Source organism: Camelus ferus, chromosome 12 (assembly GCF_009834535.1).
Source record: "Camelus ferus isolate YT-003-E chromosome 12, BCGSAC_Cfer_1.0, whole genome shotgun sequence".
Taxonomy (NCBI): Eukaryota; Metazoa; Chordata; class Mammalia; order Artiodactyla; family Camelidae; genus Camelus; species Camelus ferus.
Window position 1 is genome coordinate 49461677 of NC_045707.1, and position 16880 is coordinate 49478556.

Below are 16880 nucleotides of genomic sequence, written 5' to 3' on the forward strand. Positions count from 1 at the left end.
ATTCTTCCGTTTTCACAGAACACATTGAGTTTTATTATAGATGCTTCTTAGAGCTCCTCTTGACATTTCCAGAAACACTGGTCTTTACACATACAGAAGCAGGTCAGATTCTCCCAGTCCTAATCCTCAATGTCTGACATCTTAAGACTTCAATTCATTTCCATCTCTCAAGATTTCTATTTGAAGTGAAGTGAAAATCTTCAGTTAGGAAGGATGGTTCCCACTTAATCTTCACTCAGTGTGTTATTAGAATAAAATCTAAACCGCTGTAACAAAAACTCCTCAAAACACAGTAGTTCACTATGTAGCTATGTATTTATCTACGTTGTAACAGTTCAAGAGGGTAGGCAGACTCTGTTCAATAAGATTATTTGGGGACCTAGGCTGGTGCAGGAGTCCTGCTATCTCCAGCAAGTGGTCTCCAAGCTTGCCCTCTTCATGATCTTTTCTACCATGAAGATCAATGTGAATCCAGTTCTGTTTGTCCAGTGCAAAGAGGGAAAGAGAGTGTCCAAGATTACCGATATTTTTTAAATGAGGTGGAATTTGTAAGCATCACTTATATTCACTTTTCACCAAGAAGAATTCATTTATGCACCTACTCAATTGCTTAGGAGGCTGTTGAACAGTCTTACAGGACAGCCATGTGCCAAAAGAAAGAGAAAGAGATTATTAGGAAACAACTAAGAGTTTGTACACTCAGAGGTTATGAATCATATGGTTCATTTTTCAACTTTTTTTTTTTTTTACAAAATTGCCAAATGCAGAGGCAGTTCTTAGTTTTTCTCGTTAGTTTTTCTTGTTGAGGGAGAGGGCTAGACAGTACTTTCCATCACATCCTGACAATATAAAAAGAAACCACAGCTCATAGGAAAGTAAACCATAAATCTTGATACTGTTTTTATTCCCTCCTCATTCTGCATATCCTAAGCCAAACAGAAATATTTCTAGTAGAAGACAATGTATCAAGTGCTATAAAATTATTTGGCTGGAGAAAGTGACAGAAATTTCTTGTTTGAAGGTAGCGCTCAGTGGACTTGCTCTTATTACCTGCTGAACACTGAGAGTTCCCCTAGCCCAATTTGAAGAATTAAAGAAACTTCAATGGCTGTCTGGCAATATAAGTTAGACATAGGTGGAAATTTTCAGACACATCGGAGTTCAAAATATGTGACACAAACTATTGTACTCAAGTTAATAGGAGATAAATTTTTTTTTAATATTTCACAGGAATAAGAGATGCTGTCCTGGAGAGAAGGGAGAAAGTAATTTGGCTAGATGGATAAATATTTTTGGAGGGAGAGAATGAATATCAGTATGAATTCAGTCCTGACTGCCCTGGCTAGTTCTTAGTAGAATGGTGCAAAAACTTGCCAAGAATATTCTCAGGCCATCCAGCCAGGGAGTCTTATCTACTCAACCCTCTAGTTTTAATTTCTAAACATTTTCTAACCATAGCCATTATCTCATAGTTTCCTCCTATCAGCTGTGGCCCTCAACCTTTAAATATAAGCCAGCATTTCCATGCACAATGGTAGTAAGCACCCAAAATCCAACAGTTGTATTCCTAGCATGTACTTAGTGACAACCAACCTTAACTTTAATTTCTGGATCCACTACTTTGTGCTAGAATCTCTATTCCTAGGAGATGCTCTCCAGTATTTATTTTCTGTCCCTTCTCAGTTTGGCCATTGTAGACTTTTGTTTGTAGCATACTGTACCATGTCTACATAAGACCCAGGTTGGAAGAAATCTCACTTGCTAGACTAACCATCTTTCTTCTATCCTTCCCTTCAAGAAAATTGGATCCTAGTGTTTTAGGTTCTACAACGGCAGAATTGGGGAACATAGATTCAAGGAAGGTCTGGAGATCTGATAGCAATTAATATTCAGTAAACCAATATAGTGCATTTTCTGTGAGTACAGTTCTCTGTTGAAAATAAGAAGTGCTATTCTCAGATGCTTAAGGAGAATATAGTCTAATTGGAGAGACAACAGAACTATGTAAAACTTACAAATCAAAATATATGTTCAGCTGGTATTCATAAAAACAATGGAAATAAATTTTCTGTGTTTTTTATTGAGGTATAGTTGATGTACAATATTATATAAGTTTCAAGTGTACAACATAGCAATTCATAATTTTTAAAGGTTACACTCCATTTATAGTTCTTGTAAAATACTGGCTATGTTCCTTGTGCTGTACAATATATCCTTTTAGCTTATTTATTTTATACATAGTAGCTTGTACCCTTGCCCCTATCTTACGCTTTCTGCTTTCCCTTTTTCCACTGGTAACCATTAGTTCATTTTTTTCAACCTGTGAGTCTGAATTTTTTTGTTATATTTGCTAGTTTGTTTTATTTTTTAGATTCCACATATGAGTGCTGTCATACAGTATTTGTCTTTCTTTGTCTGATTCCATTGTGTATGTGTATATATATACACCATATCTCTCTATAGATACAGATATATATCATAAAACCACTAATTCAAAAAGATACATGTACCCCAATGTTCATAGCAGCAATAATTACAATAGCCAAGATATGGAAACAACCTAAGTGTCCATCAACAGATAAATGGGTAGAAAAGAAATTCTCTGTAATTTAAAACAATACCTTCTTCCCACAAATGTGAATAACTTAGAAGTGTACTTTGGGATCCAAATGATTCCTATGGTCTAAATATCTAAATGTCTTACTTTTGATGTATGAATATACTTAGCTTTATGATAGAATTAAATTTTCTATGAGATGCAATTTTCCATGGCCATCCTATCATCTTCAGACAAGATATTAATTGCCTTACCTCTTTGTTGGCACTAAGTACTATAAACAAATAAAACATGAAATAAAATGCTAAAAATACATTGAAGACACTGATTTCTGTTCATTCTCTAACTTGTTAGTTTAAATATTGAGAGCAGTATATTGACACATGTGCTTGATTTCCATGAAGTTCAGCCTTCTAAGACCTGACTTTAGACATAATCATGGAAATAAATGCTATTAAACATGACAGGCAGTATGTGTTTCTCTGGGCAGTTGCCTGATACTTTAAGGAGAACAAGGACTGCATCCTTCTGGTGGTGAGTCAATAGTTTCACTTAAAACACTACACTGAACTTCGTGTGGGAAGAACAGATTGTGTCTGATTCTTGTTTGTTCCCACAGACTGCAGCATAGTACCTAGTACCTTATAAGTGCTTAAAAAGTGGTTTTTTTTTTTTTTAAGCTGAACTAGAGTAGACTTGGGGTAGTTGTGGTAAGCAGAATAATGCCCATTGACCTACCCAAGATACCTATGTCCTAACCCCTGAAGCCTATGAATAGGTTAGATAGCAGGGTGACCTCAAAATGAAGAAATTGTCCTAGATTATCTGGGAGAATCCAATTGTAATGCAAAGGTCCTTAAATAGAGATGAGGGAGACAACAGAGTCAGAATCAGAGAGACAGCATTCTGAGAAAGAGAATGCCCTTGCTGGCTGTCAGGAAGAAAGCCTTGAGCCAAAGTGTGTGGGCAGTCTCTAAAAGCTAGAGAAAGTAAGAGAACAGATTCTCCCCTAGAAACGCTAGCAAGACACACATCCCTGCTAACACCTTGATTTTAGCCCAGTGAGACCCATGTTGGACTTCTGATCTTCAAACTATAAGGTAGTAAATGTGTTTTTTTAAGTCATAAAGTTTGTGATCATTTGTTACAGCAGCAATATGAAGCTAACACATAGGAGTGTGTTAAGGGGGTATATCCTTTGAGGTTAAATGACCTACATTTAAATGTTGGGTTAGCTACCTTCTATCTAGCTGAGAGTTCTCTTTGGAAGATACTCAGTTTTCCAAGTTTCAGCTTTCTCGTGTGTCAAATAGGATAATTGTCCCTAATGCACAGGACTTTTTATAAGAATTAAATAAAGCACTTAAAACAGTGCCTGACACAACTTGCTTTTTAAAATGTTTGTTATTTTTATTATTGTTTTGTAATTATCGTAAGGTTATTTAATAAAGCCAGCTATTTCACTGGCTTCATTCCACAAAGAATTTGAGAAAGCTTTCAGAAAGTATCTATAAGGGATCAATAGAAGGCAAAAATCAAATCCCAATAAAATACAAACAGTAATGTAAACATCAGGAACAAAAACCAAAACTCTTGTACTGAATGATCCCCCTAGTTGCTATGGTTTGAGTTTGTGTCTCATAGAGAGACCTGGACATAAGTAACTAGAATGCACAAAAAGTGACAAGAATCATTTAACTCTTGAACAATGTACTATGAGAACTATGAGAACTCTCAGCTAGATAGATCGTGGGAAAGTTTCAGGGCAGAAGAGGTAATTAGAGAGGGCTTTAGGAAATTATCAGGGTTTAAATAAGTGGAGAATGGAAAAGAAGCTTGTTTATAACAAAGAAACAGGATAAGCAATGGGTTCTTTCCATAGAATCCATCAACAGAGTACCTCCGTGACACAGAGCTCAGCAAGCTTACCCTTTTCTAAACAAATCTACCCACATCACACTCCATCCCACCTCTCAAATATCTTCCCAAATGTGTGCTTAGTCATTCAGACTGACTCTCATCTAAATTTCCTTTCACTCTTCCCAGCTGTATATAAATATTTCCTCAGCTACAAGGCTTCCTGTTGAGCCCTGTTTCTCATCAGGCATGCCTGCCATGAAAGATTGAATACTTGCCCACCCAAGACATCAATCAACGTTGCTATATCCCTCAGCTCAGAAAAGTGGACTGCCTCAAACCTTGTAGTAAGTCCCTTCAACCATAATTCTCTAACCCTTCAACCATAATTCTTGTAAAAGAAGTGGCAACATCTTCCCAGACTTAGCAGTTATGATAAAATATACCCCTCTCCACCTTACTAAGAACCTCTCTTAGAATATGAAAGAACAGGCTTCTGAAATCTTGATCCTTTAAAATTTTTAAAACTAACTATAGTAAGCTTTGACCGAAAGGTATCTAGATTATAGCAAATGAAGTATCTGCCTTCCAGAGTATTAGACCTTCTTCTTGGTAGTTGTGTTAAAAGTAGCCTAGTTTCCAGATAATTTCAGAGTGAATATTCTGAGGTCCTATAACACATATAATAAGAACATGTGACACATTTAAACTTATCCCCCAAATGAGCTGGAAACAGTAGGTCTTAATGTTTGTTTTACTCTTGCCAAGGAAAAAAGAAACACACACATACATACACACACACGCACACACACACATGGAGAGAGTAATTTCAGATAGTCTTGGCTGAAGCATCACAATCAAGTTATACATTCAACAGATAGTTCTTGAGCAGTTACTTCAAGGGAATTGGATTCATAAAAATTAGAAAAATGAAAAACCATTCATTCTTTCTAAAAATAAATCATGAGCTCTCAATCTCATAGTGAGATAGAACCACAAAAAATTACAGCAGACAGGTCCAAGATCACAGCCAGAAACAAACTGTGACAAGTAGGGACAAGTATGACCATTGGAGTAAGGTAACTGAGGCACTGGGAAATAAATTTTTGTTTTTTTAGAAGAAGTAATAATTGACTATTTTTGCAGGAGGGGATGTTTTAGCCCTTTATATTTTCTCCTCTACCCATAGGCAAGAAAAAACCTCATACTGCAGCTTCTGTCTTCCTTTACCCATGTCTTGGCAACTTTTTAAAGGAAGGGGCTATTACCCTTATTAGTCAAGTCCCAGAATATTCACTGGAGCTTACTTTCTAGGGGGGCAGTTTCTGAGCTGTAAAAGGCATAAGGCCATGCTCATAGCTTACTCTTTATTCCATGCCCTTCCTTTTACTTTCTGCTCCTGTAAGGTAAGCATGGGGACATGACCACTCTCATCCAGACAGCTACTCTGATACTTCAGATAGCCTAGATTCCAGAAATGGAGTAAGAAGCCCCTTTTATTCTAGACTTAAATTTTGTGCTATGTCACAACTCATCAGCAATGATGGACAGTGAAACAATAGAGGGTACTTTCCCCAGAAATCAAAATAATCATATTTCCTCATTTGGCTACAATTCCTTGCTCTCTTACTTTCTAATAGGGAATTTCAAGGAGGAGGATGAGTGAGTGTTTGGATTCAGGGATGAAAACCACCCAACTCCATTGTCAAAAACAGCTTGAGCTGAGGCTTAAATGATAAGTAGGATTTTCTAAGCAAGAGGTAGGAGGTGGGGGTGGGAGGTAGCTGGAACAGGCAGCATAAGGAGATGATTTGAGAACAGAGCAAACAGCATTAGTAAAACTGTGAAATAACTTAGGCAGAGTACGTGGAGAAGAGTAAAAGAAGCATTATGCTGTACACCAGAAACTGACACAACATTGTAAATTGACTATACTTCAATAAAAATAAATATATACAAAAAATGTATGCCATCAAAAATCATTTTAAAAAAAGATGGTATGGCTGGATGGGGCTGGGTCCAGGTCAATAAAAATCTGGTTATGCTAATATGTTTGGATCTTATCCTACAGGCTATAGGGAGCAAGTGAAGGGATTTAAACCAAAGAATAGCATAATAAACTAGTCTCTTAAAAAAGTGTCTTTGACAGTTGTATGGATAATCAATAGGAAAAAAATTAGAACAGCTAGGAGATAATTGAGATCACCGAGGTGAGAGTATTAGTGCGATGGACTGAATGTTTGTGTCCTCCCAGAATTCATATGTTCGAGCCCCTATGTCCAATGTGATGATATTTGGAGGTGGGATCTTTGGGAGGTAATTAAGTCATGAGGATGGAACCTTCATGAATGGAATTCGCCCTTATTAAAAGAGGCATGAGAAAGATGTTCTGTCTCTGCCCTGTGGGCAAGTTACACAGCAAGAAGGTAACTGTCTGCAAGCTAGGAAGAAAGTTCTCATTAGGAACCTGATCTTGGACTTCCCAGCCTCCAGAAGCATAAGAAATACACTTCTATTGTTTAAGCCACCCAGTCTATGATATTTGTTACAGCAACCTGAGCAGACTAAGACAAGTGGCAAAAGAGAGAAGAATGAAATTGAGTATCTGACATGTGAAAAATACCACAGATCTATGCACTTCATATCCAATCACTTTTTATTCCCCAAAATAACTCTGTGAGGACAAAATCATTATCTTACTTTGCCATAAAATAAGACAGCCAGGATTAGAACCCATATCTGCCTCATTTCAATTCTTACTCTCTTTTCACACTGAACTGTTTTAATGTCAGAGGGAATGGAGAAAATAATATTGGCAAAAAAGAAACTAGAAGGTCAAAAATGGAAAAACAAATGCAGTGTAGAGAAGATGAGGGAGGAGCCATTTGATTTGTGATTGAGACAAGAAGTGAATGCAGGTTCTCATGGAAAAACCAAGTGGAGATGCCCAGTGAAGCTGGATGTAGTGACCCTTACTGGTGTCCACATCACACAGAATAACATTGCCCAAGGAAAAGCAGGTAGAATGAGAAGAAAATAAGATTGAGAATTATGTCATGGTCCACTCAGGAGACAGAAACCACACTACTTGTTTTGTTTGTTTGTTTTGTGTTTTTGTTGTTGTTTTTTTTAAGAGGGAAGTTAATGTAAAGATTCTTAAATTAGTATGAAGAACTGAAAATGTCAAAATGGAACACTGTCGTATTACAGTACTGTGGAGATAGCAAAAGCACAAAGTAGCTCCCAGCTATAGAGCTGGGAGAACAGGAGATGTTGCAGGGATTATTAAAATTTAGAAGCTTAAAGAAGGGGTCCTGAGGAACTGCTTCTCAGACCTCTGAGGAGGGGTGTGTTGGGTGTCCCCAAGACTACCCTCACCCTCCATGATTCACTAGGAGAACTTATAGGACTCAGAAAAGCTGTTATACTCAGAGTCAAAGTTTATTAAAGCAGAATGATACAGATTAAAATTGATAAAGGGAAAAGATGCATGGGGAGAAATCCCTGAAAATCCAGGTACAAATTTTCAGGTATCCTCTCTATGTAGAGTCACACAGATGCATTTAATTCTCTCAGCAATGGTATTTAACATCTGTCAGGTGTTGACAACCAGAGAAGCTCACCCCACCTTGGGGTTATTCATTATTAGGAGTCTTTAATAGATTTTGAGTTATGCCCCCTAAAAAGTATGTTCAAGTCCTAACCCTTGGTACTTGTGAATGTGGCCTTATTTGGAAGTAAGGTCCTTGCAATTAATTAAGGTCCAATGTAATTAAGACCCTCGAGATAATACCATATTGTATTTAGGATAGGCCCTAAATCCAATGACAGATGTCATTACAAGAAGAGGAGTGGGCACAGAGACACAGCGAAGAAGGCCATGTGAAGACAGGGGCACAGATTAGAGTTATGAGACCACAAGCTAAGGAATGCCAGGAACCACTGGAAGCTGAAAGAGTTGAGGGAGGATTCTTCCCTCGAGCCTTTGAAGGGAGCATGGTCCTGCCAATGTCTTGATTTCAGACTTCTGGCCTCTGTAGTTGTAAGACAGTCAGTTTCTCTTGTTTTAAGCCACCCAATTTGTGGTAATTTTTTTCAACAACCTGAGAAAGCTACTACAGATTTTGGTACCAAGAAGTGGGGTGCTGTTATAACAAGTATCTACAAATGTGGAAGTGTCTTTGGGATATGGTAATGGGTAAAGGTTGGAAGAATTTTGAGGTACATGATTTTAAAAGGCTACATTGCTTTAAAAAGAAAGTTGGTGGAATGACATTCTCCAGGAACATCTACGTTGCTGCAAATGGCGTTATGTTGTCGATTTTTATGGCTGAATAGTATTCCATTGTATAAATATACCACATCTTCTTTATCCAGTCATCTGTTGATGGACATTTAGGCTGTTTCCATGTCTTGGCTATTGTAAATAGTGCTGCTATGAACATTGGGGTGCAGCTGTCATTTTGAAGTAGGATTCCTTCTGGATATATGCCCAGGAGCGGTATTCCTGGGTCATATGGTAAGTCTATTCCTAGTCTTTTGAGGAATCTCCATACTGTTTCCCACAGTGGCTTTAGTGAAGTAAGCCATAAAGAGAAAGAAAAATACCATATGAGATCGCTCATATGAGGAATCTAAACAAAACAAAACAAAACAAAACATAAATACAAAACAGAAACAGACTCATAGACATAGAATACAAACTTGTGGTTGCCAAGGAGGCAGGGGGTGGGAAGGGACAGACTGAGATTTTAAAATTCAGAATAGATAAACAAGATTATTCTGTATAGCACAAGGAAATATATACAAGATCTTGTGGTAGCTCACAGCAAAAAAAAAAATGTGACAATGAATATGTATATGTTCATGTATAACTGAAAAATTGTGCTCTGCACTAGAATATGACACAACATTGTAAAATGACTATTACTCAATAAAAAATGTAAAAGAAAGAAAGTTTGGGGTTGGATAATCACTAAAAAAAAAGAAAGTTGGTGGAAATATGTATATTATATTAAAGGTGATTCTGGTGAGCGTTCAGGAAGTGAGAAGCATACAAAGCTTTTATCATGTTTAAGAATACATACACGGTCATGAACATAATGTTGCTGGAAATATGAACATTAGAGCTGTTTCTGGTGCGATCTTAGAAGGAAATGAAGAGCATGGTATTCAAACCTGGAAGAAAGGTGATCCTTGTTACAAAGTGGCAGAAAATGTAGCTGAGTTGCGTTCTGCTGTTGTATAGAAAGCAGAATTGATAAGCAATGAACTTGGGTATTTAGCTGAGTAAATTTCCAAAGTGTTGAAGACACAGCCCTATTTCTCCCTGCTGCTCTTAGCAAAAAGCAAGAGGAAAAAAATAAATAAATAAATTGAAGAAGGAACTTCTAAGCAAAAAGGAACCAGCACTTGATGATTTGGAAAATTCTCAGCCATTCCAGTTTGCGAAAGATGCTTAAGTGTGTTTTAGAGACAGGTCTGAGGGTATAGCTGGGCATACTTCTACTGAGGAGATTAGGTATGGGACTCAAGGATCCAATCAAACATTGAGCAGAGACCCAATGCAGAGACAGACTTATTCAGGAAAGATCTGTGGAGGACCCTCTTGTTTCATGGTGTAGTTATCCTGACACACGTGGGAGAGCCATGGGTTTTGAGAATGCTGTATCACCAAAACCACTTTCAGCTTGGAATGAAGGGGACAGAGACAAGATAAAATGAACAAATGCTGTTATATCTCTGGAATTCTACAGGGGAAAGAGATAATCCTCCTTGGCTACAAGTGTGATATCCTTCAAGAAAACAGAAGAATGACTTAAAGGGCAGAGCCACCCTTGGTGAAGGGGCTGCCAAGGGGCCAGAGAGCAGAGTTAACCCTTTCCTGCACAAGGGGGCACTGCTTGGTTACTGCTAGTGTCTTGAACTCAAAGAAAAGTTCTAGATCTCTTGGGAGAGGGTAACAACCAGTTGGTGTTAGGATCCCAAAAGGAAATAGGTAGATAGATAGATAGATAGATAGATAGATAGATAGATAGATAGAATTATATTAGCTTCTACTGCTGTGTATCAAATTACCACAAAATGAGCAGCTTAAACCAGCACCCATATATTAGCTTACCGTTCTGTAAGTTCGAAGTATCTGATCAGAAGGCTGCAATTGAGGTGTTGGCCAGAGGTACTATCTCTTCTAAGGCTCAGGGTTGCCTTTCAAGTTCATTGGTTGCTGTCAGAATTCAGTTTCCTGCAGTCCTAGGATGGAGGTGCCTGTTTCCTTGCAAGCTGTCAACTGGGAGCCATTCTCAGTTCCTAGGAACTGCCTTCATTCTTTACCATTCTTTTCTTCATCTTCAAAGCCATCAATAGAGAATCACCATTGAATTAAATCCTTCTTAAGCATCTGATATTTCATGCCAGGAAGGACCATGCCATGCTTTTAAAGGTTCATCTGATTAAGCCAGGCCCACTAACAACATTCTCTCTTTTTTAAAGACAGTTGGTTTGGGATCTTAATTACTTTTGCAGAATACCTTCACAGTGGTACCTAGGTTAGTATTTGCTTGAATAACTGGGAGAAAGTGTGTGTACTTCAGGGGCTGGGAAATTAGGGACCAACTTACAATTCTGCCAACCACACTGAAAGTTTTAGAGTAAATGCCAACTGCTGCTACTGAGGGAACTACCACTGCTAAGTGAAGGTGTATTGCTGGGAGACCCTAGGAAGAACAAGAAAACAGGAAGTAAACAGCAACAAGAAGCAAATAGAGGAATAAAATAACAAGAAGCAAGTCCCTTCTCCTCACACTGGCCTTCCAGTTTTCCCTAGTGCCACCTCCTAGCAGAGTGGAAATATGCCTTGCAAAGTCCTGACCCCAACAGGGTATATATAATAGGGTTTGAAGCTGAGAGGCTATAGTTTAATAGAGGTCCCAGATGGTACTCCTGGGCACATCAGCATTATTGGCCAGGTTGGAGAAGGGATGCAGGTCAGGGAGGGCAGGATGCACGTAGCCAGCTGGGTGTAGAGAAAGAGTTCACAGCAGTGTCAAAGGAACATCCAGAGAGCTAGAACAAAAGCCAAGATGATTGGGGAGATCATTATTCCCCTAACATAGCCAGGAAATTCTGTTGATCTAGATGCATTTTAACTATTTTTTTCTATTGCAGTAATGATCCAAAGTAACCCTAATTATCATATAAAAATGGAAATAAATTGGAATGCTTTCCTTAGATTTCCCATATGACTTCAAGGTAGAAGGATAATGTGTTTGTTTATGTTTCTGTGTAAGAGATTCAAATGAGATGAGGGATGTCCTCTGAGTGATCTGTACAAAACTAAAAGGGAATATAAAAAGTTGTGACAGAGATTAAAAGCCACCAGAAACAGAAAGAAATGTTCATTCCCAAATTCATTAGGAGGTAATGGAGCACGCTTTTTTGGAGGATGAAAAATTGCCTTTAATTTTGTTATTTTATACAACAATTTAAGGCAGTAGTTTTTGAAGTTCAGACAAATTGTGATTTACAGAGGTTAATATAATTCCAAAAAAAAAAAAAAAGATCAAAGCAGACAGAGAAGATATGAGAAGGAAATTGAGAGACATGGGATGATATCTAGGGAAGAGCACCATCAAGTAACACTTCTCCTTGTTCATTAAAAAAGAAATTATATGCTTAAATAGCCTGTAATAAAAGCACAAAACTGAAAAAAAAAGCTGTGCAGAGCCTATTTTTAATTCTAGAAATTAAACTTTAAAATGTGCACACAATGATGTCAAATTTATCTGGAGTTTAACAAATTCCTATTTTCTAGAAATTAGGACATATGCAAGTAGAAACTCATAAATTTATATCCACTTACTCCTCTTCTGAATTGAAGAAGAGGTAAGTTTTTAAGGTAACAATGTGATCTCTGATTATTTAATCTGTCCTGTCAGAGACAAGTGTTGTAGGGCTTAAAACCCACCATTAGATGACTGATTGGAAAGAAAACTGTTAGAAGAAAAGTCAACAGTAAAGCCAGCAACAGATTAATAAATAATGTGATTAACTTCCGAGATTTCTCATGAAGATTGTTAGAATTAAGAAATTAAAGAGTCTCATGCTGCTTCTTTGATCTGGCCCCCACCCCTACATCATTGCCTGCTCCTTTTCCCAGCGGGAGTTGATGCCAGCCAGAGTAGCTTCTCTGTTCTTTCCAAATATACCTAGCAGGCTCCTTCCTCGGGGCCTTTGCCTCTGCTGTTAAGATGCCTGGCATACTCTCTAAATCCAGAGCTCTATGTAAATGTCACTTCTACACATAGTACTTACTTGATAATTCTGTATGAAATACTCACTCCACTTCTATGCCCATCCCATCTTTCATTATTGCTTCACCTGCTTTATTTTTCTTCCTATGGATATTCAATACCCAAGCCATAGCATGGGTTTGTTTATTCATCTGTCTTTCTCTTCACTCTAGAATGAAAGATCTAAGAGAGTAGGAACTTACTCTGTTTAGTTTATTGTTGTTTCCCTAGAACCTAAAACCGTGCTTGACCCTGAAAAATCTCTCGGTAAATATCTGTTGATCTCATCATTATTTTAGTCTGTTGCAGTCTGTATTTCCCCAGGACCAAATTTAATATCTTGATGATCATAGCATGAATAGTCCACACTTATTAATGTCTTGCTGTGGATGTAGCACTGAGTGAAGCACTTCACAAATATCTCAGTCCCTACAGGCCTGTGAAGCAAGTATTAGCATCCCCATTGTATAGATAAGGAAACAAAGCCAGAGAGATGGATACACTTGGCCAAGGTCACTGTAGCTTGCACAGAACTAAGCCAGGATCTCAGCCCAGTTCTGGCTGATTCTCACCACTTCTTTGGGTACTCTTGCAGCTGAAATGAATTCTATAAAAAAATTACCTATTCACTGATTTCTGTGTTTCATTGAGGCTGTATCCTTTCCCACAGGTCTAACTGATATGCTCTCTTTGTACCTTTCCTTCCCTCGGGGCTTTTGCTAGTCCCTATGGTACCTTTGTATGATTTGAAAGGAGCACCCTTTAGGTGGACTAATTAGAGAAAGATGTTTCCAGTGGCAGTCCAGTCATAAGAGCAGAAAATGCCTTTGTGCAAAGAAAAAATTCCCCCTTTCTCCTGGGTGTCCCAGCCCCTTTCCAAGAAATATGGCTTGTTTAGTGGCATGTGAATTGGATTTCAGCAGCCATTTGACTCTAGGACTGGTGCCCGTTTCCCCAGCACAGCTGCACAACTTCCATCATCTTCTTGTACATTTCCGCCTTGCTTACTCTGCTGTGTCTACATTTACATTTCTGTTTTTCCCTAGAACACTCCAAGCATGCTCCCACCTTAGGGCCTGTGCATTTGCTGCTTCTTTTGTTCAGGAAATCTCTTTCCCAGATATTCTCATAAATCATTTGGGCTCTGCGCAAATATCACTTCTCAAAGAAGCCTCTGACAATCTGATCTAAAGATAACACAGCGTTATTAATTTTTGTCTTACGCTGCTACATTTTTCTTTGTGTCAATCATCAGTATTGGCTTGATACTAGGTATTAGAAATGCATTTGATTTTTTTTGTGGGAGGCATTTTGTATTGTTTTATATGTGAGGACTCAGTTCTGCTAGCACATTTTTCTTTCTGAATTGAAGTTAAGTTGTCTGTGTCTGTGAAGTAATTTAATCTTCAGTTACTGCAAATACACCATCTATGTTGTAAGCTGACTGCAATTCTTTACTCATTAACCTAGGGACAGTTGAAATAAAGCAAATAATGTCTTTGTCATAAATGCAATGAATTTGACTATAAGATAGATATGTGTATGTTATAGAATGTGCTTATATTAATTTTAATATAATATGTAAACACAAAATTTTTAAATGCTTATCAATGAATTTTGGACACTCCCCATATAATCTCTCCATACTTTGAAAAATATTGTATTTCTTATTTTTTTTTGAATTTTTATAGAGAATAAGTGAGAAAACAAATGACTGAAAAATAGTAAGTGAACAGTAAATGTGAATCCTGACTTTGTTCCCCAGGACACACACACACACACAAGGACACACACACACACACACACACAGGTCATAATATACTCTTACACAGCCTTTATCACAGATTCTGGAAAGGCAGAGCCAGACTCAAGAAAGGCTGTCTATTTAATCATCAGTGATTAAATTTATGATTAAAATAAATGAATAAAAACAGAAATGCTGCCAGTAAGCTTACATTTTGATTATATTTTTATTTCTTAGTATTTACTCTAAAGTTACCAATTCTGTGATTCTTAGTTACTCAATTGCTGACGTCTTTAATTCATTGCTTCTAGGTTTGTCCAGTGAGTACACAAACATAGGTCTTTGGAATCTCATAAAATCCATTCTTTTATTTCTTATATAATAGTGGAGGGAATTTAAATTTAGTTTAAAATAATTTAAACAAAAGCTAGAAAAATGTCTGAAAAATAATATGCTGCATAGCATATATTTGTATCCAGTGTACTTAAAAAGATAAAAACTCACATTTTCACAATTTTGTAATGGTAAGAAATGTGACTAAAATCATTTTATTTCCTTTTAGATATAATGTAGCCCTTTTATGATTTAAAATTATGGGGAAAATATGCAAAATGAAGAACATTTGAGAAGATTTCTAGAAAAATAGCACATATTCTTCAAAAGCTCAAAAATATTTTGCAGCTGGTGATGGACATTTAAATGATATTATTTCTCATATGTTTTCTGCAATCAAAATCTCTTTGCTTAGCTGATTCTGAAATAAATGCCAGTTAGTCAATACTTTCATGGTCTTTTAATTATTTAGAACTAAAATGAGTTTATGACCTTTGGTGCATCCAATACAGACTTTGTAATTTTCTTTAGTTTTTACTGTAATTCTAATGTATTATAAACTACAAACATGAATTATAAAGAGGTAACTTGGGGGAAAAGAAAAAGATGAATGGAAAGAAGCATGATTCACAGGAGAATATAATTACCAAATCTTCATTTGTTCCTTAAATTAAAATTTATTCTCCTAACCTGAGTTATTACAACAAATCTCCATGAGAATCTTCCCTTTGCACATAAAGATAGCCATGTTACAATATACTGTGTTATCATGAATAGTAAACCCAAACTCATGAATTCTGTCTTGGTAGACCAGAGATGAAAGCTATTGTTACAAATGCTGTACCAGAGCTGAGACAAATAACTATGGATGAAAACAGAGGATCTTGGTCTCTACTACAGATACAAATCAAACGAGATATTTCTCTAGTCTCTTCCTTAGTAAGAATAATACAACCCTTTTGATTCTGGATGAAAAGGTAAAGAAAAACTGTATTTCATTCTAGATAGCCAACAAATAAAACCCTTTATTTTGATGATTGAGAGTTATACTTGTATTACATAATAAATAAATTATACATTTATTATATATTAAACATGTAACAGTAACCCACCTTATTGTTGGAGGAATTTGTTCCAAGTCACCAAGTGGGTGCCTGAAACTGCAGATAGTACTGAACCCTAATTTCCACTCACAAATTTAATGCTTTTTTTTCCATCTTAACTCAGCACTTGTCACGCACTGTGGCTGTAACTTTTGCAGTTTGAGATATGACCATAAAACTGGCACAAATTTCTTTTTCTTTTTCACAGTTTCACAGACAGAAGATTTGTTCTTAACATAGATCTTTGAAATTCAGCATAGGATATTTTTCTTTCCTTATTACTAGAGAACTTTCACCTCTTCACTTAAAGGAAGCACTTTGCAGCTTCTCTTTGACTTATCCAAATTGCCAGCATCATTACTCTTGCACTTTGGAGCCACTATTAAGTAAACTTGAAAACTAGCACTGAGATACCATGACAGTTAATCTGATAACCCAGTTGGCTACTAAGTGACTAACAAGTGGAATAAGCTGGACAAAGGGATGATTCACATCCCAGGGGGGATGGAGCATGACAGTGTGAGATTTCATCCTGGTACTCAGAATGGCTTGACTTTTAAAGCTTATGAATTCTTTATTTCTAGAATTTTCCGTTTAATAATTTTGGACCCTGGTTGATCTAGAGCAACTGAAAACACAACTGCAGATAAGAGAGGACTATTGTATATACTACATATACTTTATACATAAACTTCTATCACATATATTAAGTATTTAAGTATATGTATTATATAGTTGTATATATATACTAAACTTCTGTAATATGAGATAGCCAAAAACACAATAACTTAAATATGATAGGCATTTATTTTTATCTCACATGGCAGTCCAGAGATGTGCAGAGCTGTCAGGGAAGTTCAGTTCCCCAGGTTTTTTAGGGGCACAGTCCTTCTATGTTACAGCTTCATCATCATTATGGACATTGTCTTTACTTCCAAAGTAGAAACTGACAGCTTCCACATTCCTGTTCTACTCTATAGAAAGAGAAAAGAGAA